At 39.4% G+C, this 18195-nt stretch overlaps 1 long non-coding RNA gene across 2 annotated transcripts in view; it reads right to left on the reverse strand.

Moving 5' to 3' along the window:
* Window positions 1-18195, reverse strand: part of LOC139082814 (uncharacterized) — a 68823-nt gene that overhangs the window by 43287 nt on the left and 7341 nt on the right. For both annotated transcript variants that reach the window (XR_011539072.1, XR_011539073.1), the window contains one exon: window positions 2982-3035. This is a non-coding gene — a long non-coding RNA (uncharacterized lncRNA). The remainder of the gene's footprint in view (window positions 1-2981; window positions 3036-18195) is intronic.

Genomic DNA, 18195 nt, shown 5'->3' on the forward strand with positions numbered 1-18195 from the left:
TGCACCAGAAGGGGAGAGGGAGAGGGAGAGAGGAATGGAGGAGGAGGAGCTGGAGGAAGAAGAGAAGAGGGGAAGGGAGAGCGGGGAAGAGAAGGATGGATAGAACGAGTTTGAATATGGCTGTGCTTTGGTTGGCTTTGTCCATGGTATTGCAAAGTAATTTAGAAGTTAGGCAGTAGTAATAACATTAGCTAATATGTAAGAAGAAAGGGGAAGATATGGTAAATGAGGGCAGAAACAAGGTAAACTATAAATGCTATAATAACAAAGAAAATATAATGATATGAATAAGGTCAAGAAAAGAACAGAATACAAAGTTGCATGTATCATATAATCATTACTATTTTAAAAATAGTAGTATGTGAACAAGTATTGGAAGATATTATAATGAACAGCATTGTAGAATAAACTAATGGGATTTTTTTTCTTTTCCTTAAAATTGACTCTAATGCTAATGTATTTTCTTTTAAGTTATGTGGCTAATGGGTGTAGGAAAGCTGGATATGCCAGGGGCTGCTCCAATTCAGAGTTTTTCTGTTCTTCCTTATTAATTCCTATAATTGCAGCCTATAAGACCTATTGGTGCCAGGAGGCTGCTCATGGGGTAAAATTTACTTACAGATATGTTCTCACCCAGCTGGTCAGGTGTCACATTCAATCAGTGAATCTCATTGATGTGCATACATTCTAAAAGCCTAAGAGAATTTCTGAGAAAGAACTGAATTGCACATCCCTGTTTTTGAAACATTTTGTTCTAAATGCAAGAGATACAACGCCTTGAGTCATTTGAAACTTCCAAGTCACATTTATATAGTCAGTGAGGTGGTCAGCTTAGATAAGAAAATTGGTATTAGGGAAAATTTATAGCAGAGACATGTGAAAAGGACAAATAACGAGACCCAGATAGGAAACCCTCTGCACTTTAATCACTACAGTCACAAAATAAGATCTTACTGGGAATGGAAGAGCATTAGGAAAAATAAGTAAATATGCAGAATGTGAACAATTAAGAAAAAGTTAAGTACAACGGCCAACCCTTATAAAGAATAAATAATTAGTGAGGCTTTTATTTTTTCAGCACTCAAGGGGAAAATAAATAGAAATGGAAGAAATAGAAAGGAACTTGCTCAAAAGTGGCTTGGCAGTCTGAAGAACAGCTGGATTTAATTCAGCTTTCCCAAGAAAAGACAGGGAAGATTTGGAACTAACCCACTTGTTTGTCCAGATTAATTCAGCTTTCATACATTCATTCATTCATCAACCAGCCTCTACCAGTGGCCACCGTATACCAGGCAGGCAATGTGCTAGGCCCTGGGGAAGCTGGTCCTCACTCCCATTCTGGGCCTCTTCTCTGCCTCTTGCCCTCCCCTATCCCCCTCATTTTGACACAATAACTCTTCACCGAGGGGAACGTGTGCAGTTGTATTCCACATCTTCCAATTGTTAGAGCACCTAGTATAATCTGAAGAAATAGAAGCTAAAAGTCTGATTTTTAATGCATCAGTTGCATTGCAGTAACTTTCTAGGCCCAAGATGGAGCCGTTCCTGCCCCAGGTGCAATATCAGCAAACTGAAACTTAGAGAACTTTCATGTCCCTATAAATGCTCTGCTTGATCCAAAATGCAGTATATTCAGTTAGCCAATCCCCCAATACCAAGACAATGCTGGGCTCTATACTTATTTTCTTGTTCCTTCTCACCCCAAATATCCAAACAAACTTGACTATGTGGCCCCAGCCAACCGGATATTTTCCATTTTTCCATTCCTTGTTCTTTATTCTTTATCCGATAATACCTTCCTGCCTTCCACCCCATTTTGTAGTTCTCCAAATGGAGACTGCCCACTTCATGAAGTATTAAAGTTTGTTTGTATCAACTAAATTGTCTTCTTTAATCAATTTTTAACAGTTAGAACCAAACTCTATTTCTTAGTCAATCAAAGAATAAGTCCCAAGAAGTTAGTTATTTTACTTTTGAGCTAGTGTTGGAAAAGGCACTAAGATATAAAGGGAGTTAAGGAAGCGAAGTACCTATCATTGAAACGCTTCTAGTCCACAGGTTAAATAATTAGAGAACAATACAAGATTGTTTATAATAAAAAAAAAAAATCCTGATGGCCTAGTAAAAGAATTATTAGAGAAAAGCAACCCTAAATTCACACATTTTTGCTCATCTTTCCTAGTAAGTGTGACGTTGTCAAAGATTAAAAGAGAAAGCCCCAGACCCATTTTGGTTATCAATGCCATACATTAAAAGCAATACTTGGCAGTGATTATCCACTATTCTAATAATTATGTACTGTCTACCAAGATGTTGGGCACACCTAAGCTGGGTGTTTTCTTTCTGCGCAATGGGATTGAGACGTCTGTGCATCTGGATATTTTAAATACAGGGTCAGTATGACCCTGTTGATACATTTATAGCATGCTGGCCCTTTCTGAAGGAGTGAGTTTCATTCTGGAAGATTCAGGATGTAAGCAGAGCTCTCCCAACGCCCATGCCTTAGACTCTAGATAACTGCCTTCCTCCACCCATACTCATGCCTTTAACTTCAAGTATAGCCCCAAATAATCATAACAGTGCAAACGAAGCATCAAATCTGGTAAGGAGACCCCAGCCTGATTCGAAGCTTTGGGTGACAGCCAGTGAACTCCTGATACTTCAGATAGAAGAAATCCCTTTTGTCTTTTGTGACAAGCTAGATACAAAATGAAAAAGAAAAAACTCCCTGATTTCATGCAAATGTACAACTAACCTAGCCAACCCTTAACCAGGATTTGATAATCCTTCTTATGATAGAGCTACAAATAGAGGAAAATATCATACTGTGATCTGAAAGAATGCACACTTAGAGCCAGATCTTGAAACAACAGTTACAGTTGGCCTCAGAGGAATTAATTAGAGCACACAGGGAAAGGTCTGATTGCTTATGTTTGGGATGCCCTGACACTCAGCCCCACTATAAAATCAAAATGACTTACCTAATCTCAGATGAGGCCATCACAAGTGAGTAGAGAAATTCCAGACTCAATGCTCTGAAGACAAGATTACAAAAGCATGAATATTAAGAGTTGAAAAGACATTAGAGTTTATCTTTTCCAATCTTCTACTTCATGTATCAATTCTCTATAACATTTTAGAAAAAAAGACCATCAACTTTATTTGAACAAGGAAATAATTATCTCACAACACAATGTTTAAGTAACAATAAAATCTCTGGGTGCCTCAAATGATGTGGACACCCTTGGGTTTTTTTCTCATGCTAATGGTAAATAATAATCTCTTTGTTTATACGTGTAGATTCTATGTCCCTACGCGCTAAAGATTTTGAAGCTTTCTTACCCTGCCTTTACGAGTTAATATGAGCCAGTGAACACTGTGTTTGCTCAGCCCATCCATCCACACCAGGTATGGAGAAAGTTTACAGGAAGAATATCATGTGTTAAATTAAAATCCACTTTCCAGGTCAAAAATAAATAAAAAGTCCTTCAGTGTTAAGTTAGAACCATTCATATTATTGCCTTGAATAAATATTTCTCTTTTATCCCTACCTCCATGGAGAAGAGTCATAAAATACATATGGCTGAAGAACTGGAAGATTCCTTAGAAACGATCTACTCTAGGCCCTACAGAAAAGGATAGAGAGATCAAAAAAAAAAAAAAAAAATTCTGGAAAATGTTTTGGAAGAAAGAAATGAAAAGATGACTATGTCGGACATATGTGGACCTACTTTAGAAATGAGAGCCCAGAAACTGAAGTTCTCCCTTTGCAAATCAGCCACTGCAAATTGAAGGATATAATCAAGACTAATAGAGCAAACAATCAAATGCCAAGTAGTATTCTAGTACTTCACATGTATTAACTCATTTAATCCTCAAAATCACCTTATAAAATAGGCTTCAACAATATCTCATTTTACAGATGAGAAAACTGTGGCTTAGAGAAATAAAACTTCAAACTCTGTACTCTTGTACTCTACGCCATGACCATCTATAGATGCAGTACTAAATTTAGGTCTAAGACCCTGACACCCCATGCAAAAAAAAAAAGCAAAAAACAGTGATTGCTTTGGCATTTTAATTATGCAATAAAATTAAACAGACTATTCCTTCAAAAGAGAAAAAGTTCTGAGAGCAAAATGCAGAAAGAGTAAATCATGCAGGGCCTGAAATGAGAAGTAATGGACACCATGAGGTGCAGTAAACAATGTTGTGCATTTTTTCATGCCTGTGTTTCTTATATAAACCTTTAATCAAAGCTGAGGACACAGTGCTGATCTGGAACCCAGTGAGATACTCCACAAGTGAAAAAGCCACAAGGGCTGAAGAACAAAGCCTGGGGTCTGTCTGCTTCTGAAAGAAATTTTTCCTGTTTTGTCCAGCTTAGCTTAACTTAAGAAGGAAATCCAACAGGAGAGAACAGAGAACATGCAACTGAATAAAACCTTCTTTGTGCTGTTTCCTGTTCCGGAGATAAAACGAGAATCAATCCTGCAATAACAACCTGTTGAGGAAGCAACATACAAATTAAAATTTTTCCTTGAGTGGGTTCCCTTGCATCTACGATCACTCCCTTATTCTTCTCTTCCCTTCCCTTTTGCAGTGCAGAGTTCTCCCATCTTGCCCACACTCTTCTTTTCTGCATTCTGTGTGTGTTGCTGGGTTTATACTACTTGGGATCCCCAAACCAATGGAAGTCAGCCTTCAACTACCTGCATCCACTCCTACCTTCTCCTCTTTTTTTCCTGTTACAATGGAAAAAGTTCTGTCTAAGCCCAATCCCCCAAATTTTTGTTCTGAATTCCTTCTCCTCCCATCTCTCAGAAACCTGTTTCAACCACTGGTCCATCTATATCATGATCTTCAAGCTCTTCTCTATAGCATTATTCCCTAAACATACAAACATCACTTTAAAGTCCTCTCTTTAACCCACCTTCTTCCAGTTACCCAGCTAAGTCTCATCTCCCAGCCCCATCTAAGCTTCTTAAACAGGTATCTATACAGGCTTTGTTACCTCTCATCCAATTTTGAACTTGAATCTAAATTACTCTTGCTAAAATCACCCATTGTGGTTGTTATTTTCCAAGGATGCCCCAAACAATTCTGCCAGTTCTCGTGCAAGCATGCTGCTCCTTCAAAGGTAGAGTTTATTACCCTTTCCCTTGACTCCGGTCTGAACCTGTAACTGCTTTGATCAATAGAATACCATGGAAGGGATGCCCTGCAGCTTGACCTGTCAGCTCCTGCTCTGCTTCCTTCTCTTCGAGCACTCTATCTTAGAAACTACCCACTGTGCTGTGAAAATCTCAAGCCACATGGAGAGGTCACCTGCTGGTGCTCATCTATCTCAAGGCCTACACATTGTCTGTTCACTCTTCTAAGAGGGCTCATCTCTCTCCCTGCTCCACCCTGGCTAACTCTACTCATCCTTCAAATCTGAAACTAAAAATTATTTTTTCAGAGATGCCTTCATTTGAAATATGCCAACTCAAATCAGGTACCAATATGGTAATTTATTATCAAACATTGTATTTCCAACTCATAGTGCTTATCACAATTTTTAATTGGTATTTTATTCCAGAATTATTTTTAATGTCTGTTTTCCCCAATAAACACACAAGCCTTAAGTTTGTGTTGTTCATCATTATGGTAGACAGCTTCTAACATGGCCTCCAGTGATCCCTGACCCTTCTTGACTCTTGCATAATACTCTCTCCTAAGTGCGAGCTGAACCTGGTGACTCACTTCGAATCAATAAATATGGCAAGAGTGAAGGAACATCACTTCCATAATTAGGTTGTAAAAGACCATGACTTGTGTCTTGCTAGCTGATTCTAATCTATTAACTTCTCAAGCTGCATGCTTTGACAAAGAAAGCAGCCATTTTGGAAAGATCCAAATGGCAAGGAAGTGAGGGGAACTACTTGCCAATAACCATTCAGGAACTAAATCCTGCCAACAAGTTTGTTTGTGAGCTTTCCACAGTTGAGCCTTGAGATGACTACAGCCCAGTGGACACCTTGATAGCAGCCTGTGAAGTAAATGACCCAGCTAAGCCATGCTCAGATTCCCAACCTACAGAAACTGTGAGATAATAAACATGTGTTGTTTTAAGCCACTAAATTTTAGGGTAATTTGATGTCCAGCTATATAATCATTGTCCTATACCAAAAATAATTAATGTTAATGTTTATAATGTTTGAGACAGTCTATTTGTCTAAGCATTTCATGTATATTCATTCATTGAATGATCACAAAAACCTTAGGAGGTAAATACTATTATCTTCCTAATTTTACACATGAGGAAACTGAGGCAGAATAGTTAGTAATTGCCAAAGTTCACTCAATTAGTAAGGATGAGAGTTAGTGCTTAGATTAGGCATTCTAAATATTTATTAAATTAGTAAATAAATAGATGAATGGCTTTATTACTCTGCAAAATAAGAAAATAAATATTTTGGGGGCTATTAAAACATTTTCATCATTTTAACAAACTCTATGAAATTAATGCACATGTAATGGACTCTTACTGTGTACTAGTGCCTTTAGGCCCTGTGGTTGACATAAAATATGCCTTCCTCTAATCTAATGTGCACTGTAGATAATATAGGTACTTTATACTGTTTACAGACCAGTTAAGGAAATTATGCAGAAGAGTCTGGTCATTGACCATGATTTATGGCATGAGATTTATGGCTGAGATAGGTGAATCTGACAATTTTATTGACCCAAATTACCAGCTTCAGCTGTAAGCAAGCCATTTTTCAACCTTCAGTAGCTAATGGGCACTTTATAGGATACTTTCTGATTGCCCATTACATGTTGTACTGTGTAAGGCCAACTCCTTCCCATTCCTCACCTGCAAGCTGGGTCATGTAATTCATGTTGGATGATTTCCTTGCTATGACTTAGCTGTAGTTTCCAAATAAAACAGTTCCAGAATATGGCTTGACTCCAAAGACTGAGACCAGAGTGGTCACACATCTTTCCCTTATCCCTTATTAGAAGCAAAAATCAACTCCCGACAGCAATCATTTCAAAAGTTTGATTTGAATGAAAGAGAAATGGGTGGGACTAAATTCTGCAACATTAATCCTCTTTGACCTCCTGAGATTCTGTGGGTGTTTGGGCAGTAATGTAATAACAAATATTCTGATATGTGTCTAAAAGGAATGTTACATGACCATGAGTCTTTATGCCCACCACTTCAAGGCTGTTTTGATAGCCAGCAGGAAGAGGTGTACGTTTCCAGAGTGTAAAATTGGCCTCAAAGTAGATGGGACCTTTGAAAATCTTGATGTAGTATAAACATTGTGTTTCTAAACTATTTACAAGGTCAAATCTACCTCTGAGACGTTCCACATGGATTTCTAGAATATTCTTTGAGTTTCGGCACTTTTCAGTTCAATTCATTTCTGAAGTGTATGGGAAAGGCAGCATAAAGTCGTGAAAAGACACTTGGCTAGAGTTCCTCTGTAGGACTTTCATTCAAGTCAGTTCACTGGGCTTTAGTTTATTCTAAAATGGGAATATTCTTAGACCTATTTTTCTTTCAGGGCTAGCCACCTTTCCATAGTTTGATGGAATTCCCAGTGGTAAAGGAGTTAGTTCCTTCCAAAATCTCTCTGAGGCAATATCACTCAGAGACAAGGTCAGCACCATCACCCCCACACCCACTCCAACTTGCTCTGAGATTTTTCATTATCCGTACTTCCCCTCACATTTACATGCTGGTAACTTCAAACCTTCTAGAACATAAAAAGTAGCTCCTTGGCTCCAAAAGTTTGAGGACAACTCCCCTTAATAAGAGAGCAGACAGGGAAGGAATATCAATCCCTTAAGTATAAGCCAGTTAGCCAATCCCTCACCCCCTCCACCATTCCTAAGAGAACAGGTTTGTTCTTACATACAGTGAGAATGGTTTAAACTAAGAAAAGTGCCCTATAATAATAGTTAATATTTATTAAACACTAACTTGATCCTCACAATAAACTTAGAAGTAACCCCATTTTACAGACGGGGATTCTCAGACCCAAAGAAGTTAAGTAATTTTCCTAAGGTCGTATGGCTCATATTAAGAGTGAAAGTTTGAGCCATGGTTCTCTAAGCAGATACTCAGTCATACCTGATTCTGTCTCAAGGAAGTATTGTCTAATTCTTCAGCCTGCTGGTGCAGGCCAGGACTGACTCAGGCTAAAGTGTAAATCAGGTCCTCAGGTTCCTTTTTCAGCACATTTTTCCCACTTCAGGCATCCACTCCCTTCCCACTCTCTATTAAGTCTGTTTTATAGACAAGAATCAGCCAGGAAATGTGAGTGTAAGTCATACCTTGCCTCCCCTAAGAGATATTTACATTTAAAACACCTTGCTCTTGATAGTGATGATGGTTTCACAGGGTGTATACTTACCTCTAAACATAAGTTGGAAACATTAAATATCTATAGCTTTTTGTATGTCAATAATATCTTAATAAAGCAATTTTTTAAAAAAACTCCTTGCTCTATTTTTCAGCCTAACAATTTCTCAGAAAGTTCCCATTAGACATCTGTGAGCAAATGCAGAGGGGAGAATGGTGCAGAAATGTGCAGGCAGGGCAGCAGGTTTCTCTTATGCTTCAGAAAGCACACCACACAGAGCTGCCAGCTCCACTCATGGTGCCTTGCCAGGAGGTGCAGGTTTTGCTTCTAAATAAGGAAGGGAAATTGCATCTAAGCCTGTTTAACTCAGTTGCATTATTAATTTAGGACTCCATAGTGTACCCAGAAGCAAAATATAAATGATGGTTGACACCCTTGGACATATCACTACCTCGCTGGAGAGATGGAGCACAAAAATGAAGACTGGAAACAGTTACAGAACAACCAAAAGTAATAGTCAATGATATGACGTGCCAAAATAATTAATTGAGGCAATAACTTCTGTAGAAGATTCAGAGACTGGAAAACTCAATCTATGCTGTGGAATTTGGAAAGATTTCCAGAAAGAGGGATGACTTGCTATAAGCCTTGAAGGATCTGAAGAGAAAATAGAAGCATTAACAGCAGGAGAACTAAAAAACAATAGTGCAGAAGGGAGAACGGAAACCATCCCAGGTTGAGACAAAGCATCCATAATTATTCCCCTCTCCTCACTGCCTTTCCAGTTATTCCATGAACATGCATTGAGCTTCTGTTTTGAGCTAGACACTGTTCTAGGCATGAGGAAACTGAGAGATGAAGTCCCTCCATTCTTAGAGCTTACATTCCAGTGGGGAAGACATATGTAAACAAATAGAGGAATAATATAAATTCAGATAGTGACAAATGCTAAGAAAAAAATGGCACAATGGGATAGAGAGTCACCGAGGGAAGCTGTTATGGGCTGAACTGTGTCCCCCAAGAATTTATATACTGAAGTCTTAATCCCTCGTACCCCAGGATGTGACCATATCTGGAGATAGATGGACTGTATTTAAAGAGGTAATTAGGTTAAAACGAGATCATTAGAGTGTGCCCTAATCCATTAGGGCTTGTGTCCTTGTAGAAAGAGGAAATTTGGACACAGACACACCGAGAGAAGACCATGTGAAGACACAGGGAGAAGACAGCCATGTACAAGCCAAGGAGGGAAGCCTCAGAAGAACCCCACCCTGCAAACACCTTGATCTCAGATTTCTAGCCTCCAGGGCTCTGGGAAAATAAATGTCTGTTGTTTAAGTTACCCAGGCTGTGGTACTTTGTTATGGCAGCCCTAGCAAACTAATACAGAAGGGTACCGTGGTTACTACGGTCAAGCAAGGCTTCTCTGAGGAGGTGACACCTGGGCTGCAACCTAAATGTACATTGTTCCAAGCGAAGAAAAGGACAAGAGCAAGAGACCTGCAACAGAAATTTCAAAAGACGGAAGGAAAGCCAATGTATCTGTGGCACAATGAATGCAAGTGTGCATGATAAATATTGTCTCCCAGAAAGCATAGAAATGTTCTCTCCTATTTCACAGGGCTGGTCTACAAGCAGAAATAAGGAGACCAGGAGTGGGGAGCACTGTGTTAGATAGGAACTGAGGACAATTCTCTCATCATAAAAAGAGGAAAGGTAAAATATGTGTGAGCAGATACATGTCATTTTTATCCATTCTTTTTAAAATAAATTATGAGACAAGTCATCAGATGAGGAAGTTAGAAGAGAAAAGATGTCACCTCAGTTAGCAGGCGAGTGAAGATATGAGAGAAGTTGGCAGGACTGCCGGTCTGTGTTGGGTGTCTGCTCAAGATCTGTGGTTAGGCTTTTCAACGGAGAAAGCACAGTTGCTTGATTTTTCTCCAACAATGCTCAGCTGTTGGATGAGGTTCAGTTAGATCAGGTTCAGAGTAGGTAGAAGGCTGAGTTCAATCAGGGTTGTAATGTTGCGGATGCGTATGACTAGGAACAAGAGAATAAAAGGTGTTTTCAAGACAGTGGTGATAGTATCAGACCAAGGAATTTATGCTTCTCCCTTCTTTCCTCTTTTGTGGACTCAGCCACCTACAGGGCTTTGTGCTGCCTGCTAAGAGTCCCAGTGGCTGGGTAGAATGAGGCCAAATTATACAGAGTCTAAATGCCAAGGACAGGACGTAGACTTGCTTGTGGAGAAAATGAATAGTTATTCATGATATTTTGAACAAGGAAATGATAAAATAAAAAATTTAACATGGCTCATTAAAAAGGAAGAGACTGGGGGGTGGGCTGGTGGCATAGTGTTTGGGTTTGCGCACTCTACTTTGGCAGCCTGGGGTTCACCAGTTCGGATCCCAAGCATGGACCTACATACCACTCATCAAGCCATGCTGTGGTGGCATCCCACATCCAAAATAGAGGGAGATTGGCACAGATGTTAACTCAGCAACAATCTTCCTCAAGCAAAAAAAAAGGGGAAGATTGGCAACAGCTGTTAGCTCAGGGGCATTCTTCCTCACCAAAAAAAAAAGAAGAAGAAGAAGAGACTAGGAGGTTTCCTCTCCTCTCTTGAGTAATTAGGATTTGTGGGGTCTTAGATCCATGTGAGCTTAAACAATAGAACAGCAATGCTATCATTAAAGAGCATTGTAGTAAATCAAGTTTTTCCACTGTGCAAAGTCTAATAAAGAGAAATTAGTAAAATGTGATTCCCATGTTCTAGGGATTTTATTATAAACATGATGACCAACAATGATGAATTTCCCCAGAAAGTTTCAAATCCAAGTATTCTTCCACTGTCCCAAATGATATCCTTGTACTTGTTAAATCACATGCCTTCACTGTTGTCTCAGAAAAATATTATTGCCATAACAACTAGACCAAATACACTGACATCAGGGGAACAAAGACAGAATGCAGATTAAAACCTTGTGTAAGAGTCCTAGAATATGGTCATGAATATGGTCATAAGACATTTACTTGATAAACATTCCATTTCTGAATCCTGAGGTCCTTCATGACAAGGACAATTGACTTGCTATGTTCAGACTAACTGGCTCAGGACTGAATTCATCTGAAAAGTTAAGGAAATAAAGTCACTGCTCAACCATCCAAGCTATTGCTGGGAGTCAAGGTACACAAGTTCGATTTGGGGACGCTATGGGGTGTTGAAGGGGAAATAAAATTCTAATTGTGTTCATTAGATCACTTTCTAGACCAATATATTATTTAGGATATGGGCCAAGATGCTAGAGCAAAGAGTCCCCAATATACATGTGATTCAAACAAAATAGAGGTATATTCCCTTTTCATACAACAGTCTGGAAGGGGATGGCTACGTCATAAGAGCTCACCAACGGTCCAGGCTGATTCCATCATGTGGCTCTGCCATAACTGAAGCCAGAGTTCTCAAATGTTTTGGTCTCAGGTCTTCTTTATACTCAAAGATTATTGAGAACCCCAAAGACATCTGTTTATGTGGGTAACGTCTATTGATACTTACTATATTCGAAATTAGAACTGAAAAATTATTAAAATATTTGTTTAATTCATTTTCTAAAACCATGGAAAAACTCCTTGTTATGCTAATATAACCAACTTATTTTACAAAGAATAACTATCTTCAAAATGTAGTGAAAAGAGTGGCATTATTTGGTATTTTTGAAAATCTCTTTAACGTCTAGCTTAATAATAGAAGACACTGATGATGATGATTGAATGAAGCATTCAATCTGGGCAGTAAGTTGTTTTAGTTAAAGTATGTGAAAAGACTCTAGCCTTACACAAATATATAGGTGAGAAAAATAGCATACTTTTAATAGCCTTCTCAGATAATTGTGAACACTGTTCTTTGATACTACACCAAAAGTCAAGTGGCAGTGTCTTAAAGGTTAGTTGCAATATGGAATCTGAAACAATATCAATAAACTTTTTATACTCTGTCACATTAAAATCTATTGCTGTGGTGGTGATTATAGAACTGAATACATCTGTCAAAATTTATCAAACAAAATTTCTTACTTTATGCTTCAAATGGATCTTTTACCCATGCGTAATTTTCTAACATCATGCTTTGGTCCTTTAGAAATCATTGGTTCATTGAGATATTCAGAACTTCCAAATGTTGACACATTTTATTTCACAATATCAGAAAATCACATTCATTGATATCACCACTGATTTCATCAGAAAAGTTTTTAAATATTAGGATGCTGCCAAATTCATGGTGGCAAATACATAGTTTCCAAAATTCAAATTTTCGCTTGAAAACTCAAATTTTATCATTGGTAACAAATATCATCCATTTTTTTCCCTTGAAGTGACAAGCTGATTTTCAACAAAGTATATGCCAAATGTCTGAAAAAATATAGTTTGTCAATCATTTCTTCAAATAAAAATGGTGTTCTATGAGAAAAGTGAATAGTTCAACTCACAACTCAAACAATCACACAAGTGCTTTTCCTTGAGACCACATATTTCCGTATGCATCGGAAGTGCTTATGCATACTTCCTATTTCATACACAGGATATTAAGGAGACATGTACTCAACAGCAATGATTTAATTACGTTGATTATTTTTAATGCTTCTTCACAGACATTCTTAACTGAAACTAGCATTTTGTTTTCTTTTGTTTTGCTTTATTGCAAGTGCAAGGCTGTGAAGAAGGTAATGACTGTTGGTATAGTTGGGTGTCACTGCCTTGATTCATGCTAAGGCACCAGCAACTTTACACATCATTGCATTTGCACCATCAGTGCAAATGCAAAACAGTAAAAAAGGCAAATCACATCTTAATATGATTATGAAAATACTTTTGACTTTCCAGACTCCCTGAAAGAGCCTCAAGAATCTCCAGGTGTCTGCAGAACACACTTTGAGAACCACTGCACTAGGATGCTATCCTTATCTGTGTGGTTGACATTCCCCAGGGGAAAGGGGGAAAGATGATGTACAAGGCAAACTCTTTCTTTCTAAGTAAGTGACCAAATATTTAAACTCTCGTATTCCATTAGTGAGAGTTCCATGGCCTTACTTAGCTGCAGGGCAGACTTGGAGAAGTAGTCTGTTAACTAAGCAGCCATTTTATATGGAAGAGGGGGAGACCAGATTTGGGGGCATAACAAGCAGTTTGCTACGCCTGCCCAATTAACTGATAAGCAGGTCGAGTTAAAAAATAGTCATGCTAGAAGGCCTGCAGACAATTGAGGACATAGGACTTCAGCTTTGCGCCTGCTAAGCGGGTGTAACACGGGTCAGATGGAACAGCATGGAGCCTGTGGAACCGGAGCAGAGGAGTGGCTACAACCACAGCTCCAGGAGGATGGAGCACCAGAAAACAATGTCCTCAAAAGGAGTCATGAGCATTACAGCCAGGAGAGGATCAAAGGAGAAACACAGATCAGGGCAGCAGAGAAAACAGTGGGACCCCCACGGCAGAAAAAGAAGGCAGGTCATTCATGAGCTTTGGTGAGTATGTCTTGGGCACCCAGTGACGCCTTCAATAGAAAGAACCTTGGGCTACAGCAATAGGACTAACTGGGCTGAGCCAGAAATCGGCTGCCCTGGGACTCTTAGTGTGACCTTACTTTGTCCCTAGGCTGGAAAGCTGGGGTAAATCTGGGTGGTTTTATGATGTTTTTATAGCTCTACTTGGTTGAAACATAGTCCTATCTGAGAGTTGAGTCCAAACATTTTATTTGTATTTCCTTCTCAATAGCAACGAGAACACGAGGGAAGAGCCAATTCTGCAGAACACACGCCATTCTGTAGAAAATTGATGTAAATTTAGTGCACAGAGGTAAAGAAAACAGAGGTAAAGGTAACTGGTCACAGAGATCAAAATCCTAATCATAGCAAGCATACTGGAAGCCAAGACTAAACTAAGCTTGCAAATCTAGATAAACGGGAAGTATGGGACCAAAAGCTTTTAACTGCTGTGCCTTATCTGATATGCCGGCAAATGTACACAGAAACAAAAGGAAAGGCTGGAAGGCATTTATTTTGAGATCAGATCCAAGAGGTCATAGGTCCTTGAGCTTCATTCCATCAGCAGCAAACAGAAGTCTGTAGTTACCTGGTCAAAGGGGTTTAGGACAGAATGATTGTCAGAGATTATTCCCACTCGTGTGTTTCCAGATTACCTCCCTCAAAGCTTCTATTTTCTCCCTGTACTGGCACTCTCTGCCCTACAAGGGAAAGCAGTTTTTTAACATATTATTTTGGTATATTAGCTCAGACTAAAGGACATATAGACAGTAAATAATAGAAATGAAAGACATACCAGAGCCAAAGCAATGAGAAGGAAATATATATGCCAGCCTCAAGGGTTTATGCATTCCTTGTAACTGGGCATTACTTCTGAGTCCAAGACTTTTGGCAGGCTGGGCAAAAAGGCAAACATGATTATTTATATGGTTCTCATTGTAAGAAAGGAGGAAGCAAAATCTCTGTTGGTTCTAAATTCTCATATTTCTCATATGAGTTCTTTCATGGGAGTCATTGAGTTACATAATGGGCTTTCTCCTCAACACTAGCTCTGCGGCCAGTACAAATCAATGCACCTTTAATCCTGAGACTATGACTTATGTTACTGATCTTTCTGTAGATTTTCCAAGAACCTACAAAAGCATAACAAAATTCCACGTAAAATGAACTAATAGTGGCTTTTAAATTTTTCCAATTGACCTGAAATAAGTCTGACCTGGCAATACCTAGAAATGCTGGGGAGACCGATGCTGCCTTGGTGTCTGGATGGGAAATGCTGCCTCCAAATGAATCAAAAAGTCTAGTCTCAGGGCCAGCCCAGGGGCGTAGTGGTTGGGTTCACACATTCCACTTCAGTGGCCTGGGGTTTGTGGCTTTGGATCCTGGGCACAGACCTGTACACTGCTCATCAAGTCATGCTGTGGCAGCATCCCACATACAAAATAGAGGAGGATTGGCACAAATGTTAGCTCAGAGCCAATCTTCCTCACCAGAAAGAAAAAAAAGGTCTAGTCTCATCACCAAGGCTCTAGCCTCTACCATCAGCCTTTGTGACAAGTACTTGATTGTACATTATAGGCCTTAACATAAAGTCCTGACTCTGCCAACACTAACTGTGAATTTGAGGCACATCACTTAACCTCTTGGCACTGCACTGTCCTCATGTTTTAAATGAATAATAAGATAGCTACCATTTTTTGAGACACTGTTCCGTGCCAGTCACTATTTAATATCTGTTTTCCCAGCTGGATTATAAATTCCATGAGGGCAAGGAGAGTATTTGTTTTGCTCACTATTGTATTCCCATCATCTAATACAGGTCTGGCACACAGCAGATGCTTAATAAGATTTTTTTTAATGTATTAAGTGTCTATTCTCATAATAACCTTGACAGCAAACATTATTCCTGTTTTATAGCTGAAGAAACTCAGGCTCAGAAAGTGTAAGTGACTTTCAGAAAGTCATCAAGCTGGTTAAACAGAGTGACCTGTATAGCGCAGAGCCTGGACTGGTTCCACAAGGCTGCAGCAATGGAAACAGACCAGAGCATGTTCCAAGGCTCCCCCAGCTCTGAGATGCAATGATTCCTCACAGCGGATGGGCCGCCAACACGCCTTAGCACCAGGATGCCTGTTGTTGAAAGAGTTCTTGCTTCATGAAATTCCTCAACAGTTTTCACCACCTCATGCCCCCAGAGCTGTGGCTCCAGCAGCCTTGGGCATCAGCCCCAGTGGTGAGCTCTAGTGAAGCAGGGTAATAATCAAAATACGTCAGCCTGGAGGAATCTTCCTCCAGGCAAGAGGCCTCTCTGGTCGACATCTCCCACTTCCTGCTGCTCCCTTCAGGGACCGAAGTACCTCATTCTACCCTGAGAGACTTAGCAAAGATGAGCACCACCTTGAAGCAAATCATCCAAGTATTTAGAAATCTATATAGTAAACATGTATTGACAAAGCAGTAGTTAGATGTGTGGAGCATTACAACATGAGGTCGTTTATGGTCATTACATTTTAAAATTCAAAACCAAAATGTTCAACTTAGCCGTAACAATTTGCTTTGCTGGTATTTTTAATCTTATGACTCCTTCAACCACATGTTATTTATGGGGGATAAAATCCCTCAGCCGCTTCTTAAAAACATTTTTCCTATGTGCTGAGCACTAGTGTAAATGATGCAAGCAATCTCACGAGTGCTAATAGGGACAAGCCACACCCTTCATGTTATTCTTAGCAAGCAAAGGTTGCCAACTTCCCGCTCATGGAACACAGGTGAGTCATCATTTCATCCTTCCGTCTACACCGCATGCTTCCTACTCATGGACTGGGGTCTAGGAAATCAGGACTTCAGACAGAAAAGCCAACATCAAGGTTCCTTATTTCTCTTGAAACCCTCTTTGGGAGGGAAGCTGCATTTATTGTCTTCAGTGGATTTCTGAACCAGGGAAAATATATTATTTCCACACCAAACTCAAATCAAGTAGAGAAACGAGAGCAGTAAATATAGAGGCAAAGGCAGCAGAGGGATGCAAGAGTGAGACAGAAATAAGGGAGGAAACATCAGACGGCGCCGGCACCAAGACTTGCCTGTTAGTCCTAATAGTCACAACACTAATAACGACAATAGCATTTATTGAACATTTACTAGGTGCTAGTATTTTGCTAAATGCATTACATATGTTATCATTCATTCATTCATTCACAAAGATGAGACAGAGTCCCCGACCTCCTGAAGCTGACACTATGGTCAGACAATAAGACAAATTAGTAAAATATGTAGCATGCTAGAGGACGGTAAGTGCTAAGCATAAAAATGAAGCAGAGCAGAGGGATAGTGCTTGTCAGCATGAGAGAAAAGAGAAGCTGCTTTGCTTTGGCATCCTGAGATGGTGGCATTTGAGAAAAACTTCAAAGACAGTGGCATCAGCTTTGCTCACTCTTAAGCGTTTCTGCAACATTTCAAGGCCCCCAAAATATTTATTTTGCTTTTGAGCTAGTTGTCTTTTTTTGTTTCCTGTTCTTTTCTCTTATTATGTTTTATCTATCATTTCTATGTGTTTGAGGCAGAAGAGATTATCAAATGTGGCCTCTCTGCCTCATTTTGCCCAGTGTGGTCACTTCTTTGTACCAACCTTAAAAAGACTAAAGGCTCACCCAAGAAAAGCAAACCTATCTGAAGTCTGGAAATCTCTTCCTGAGGAGGACGGAGCATTGGTTGGTAGTGTTTTCTATATTTCATCCTGCTGATGTCACACAGTTCAATGTAGTGAGCTTCAGAATATGACAAGAAAAGCCAGAAGACATTTCAGGAGAAAGGTAATCCCATTTCATTATATGATTAAAAGATCATTTAAAGCATCTTACTTGTACTTGGAATCCTGTTCAAATGTTAGGAAGGCCTTGCATAAAATTGCGGGCTAGTCTCACATTTGCACAATTTTTCCCCTCTTGCAAAAAAGCACAGACACTGCAGCATGTCCTCTTCATGTAGCAGTTTGCACTAAGGAAATCAGTGAGGATAGACTGGGAGAAAGGGTTCAACCTGATGGACTCACGCTTGGGTCAATTTTATTACTGACTTAATTACTCAGGAGGCTGAAGAGAGCAAGTTAAATATACAAGGCTCGAGACCCAGGAAAACATAGGAGGCAAACACCGAAAATGAGAGCCTGAAACAGAACAAATATCAATTTAAATACACACACACACACACACTCATACAAGCCCTGAAGTGAAATCTTTCGCTTACAAGTGCATGTGAACTAGTAAATAAAAGAGTAAACAAAGTAATAACTTGAA

Source organism: Equus przewalskii, chromosome 4, assembly GCF_037783145.1.
Source record: "Equus przewalskii isolate Varuska chromosome 4, EquPr2, whole genome shotgun sequence".
Classification (NCBI taxonomy): domain Eukaryota; kingdom Metazoa; phylum Chordata; class Mammalia; order Perissodactyla; family Equidae; genus Equus; species Equus przewalskii.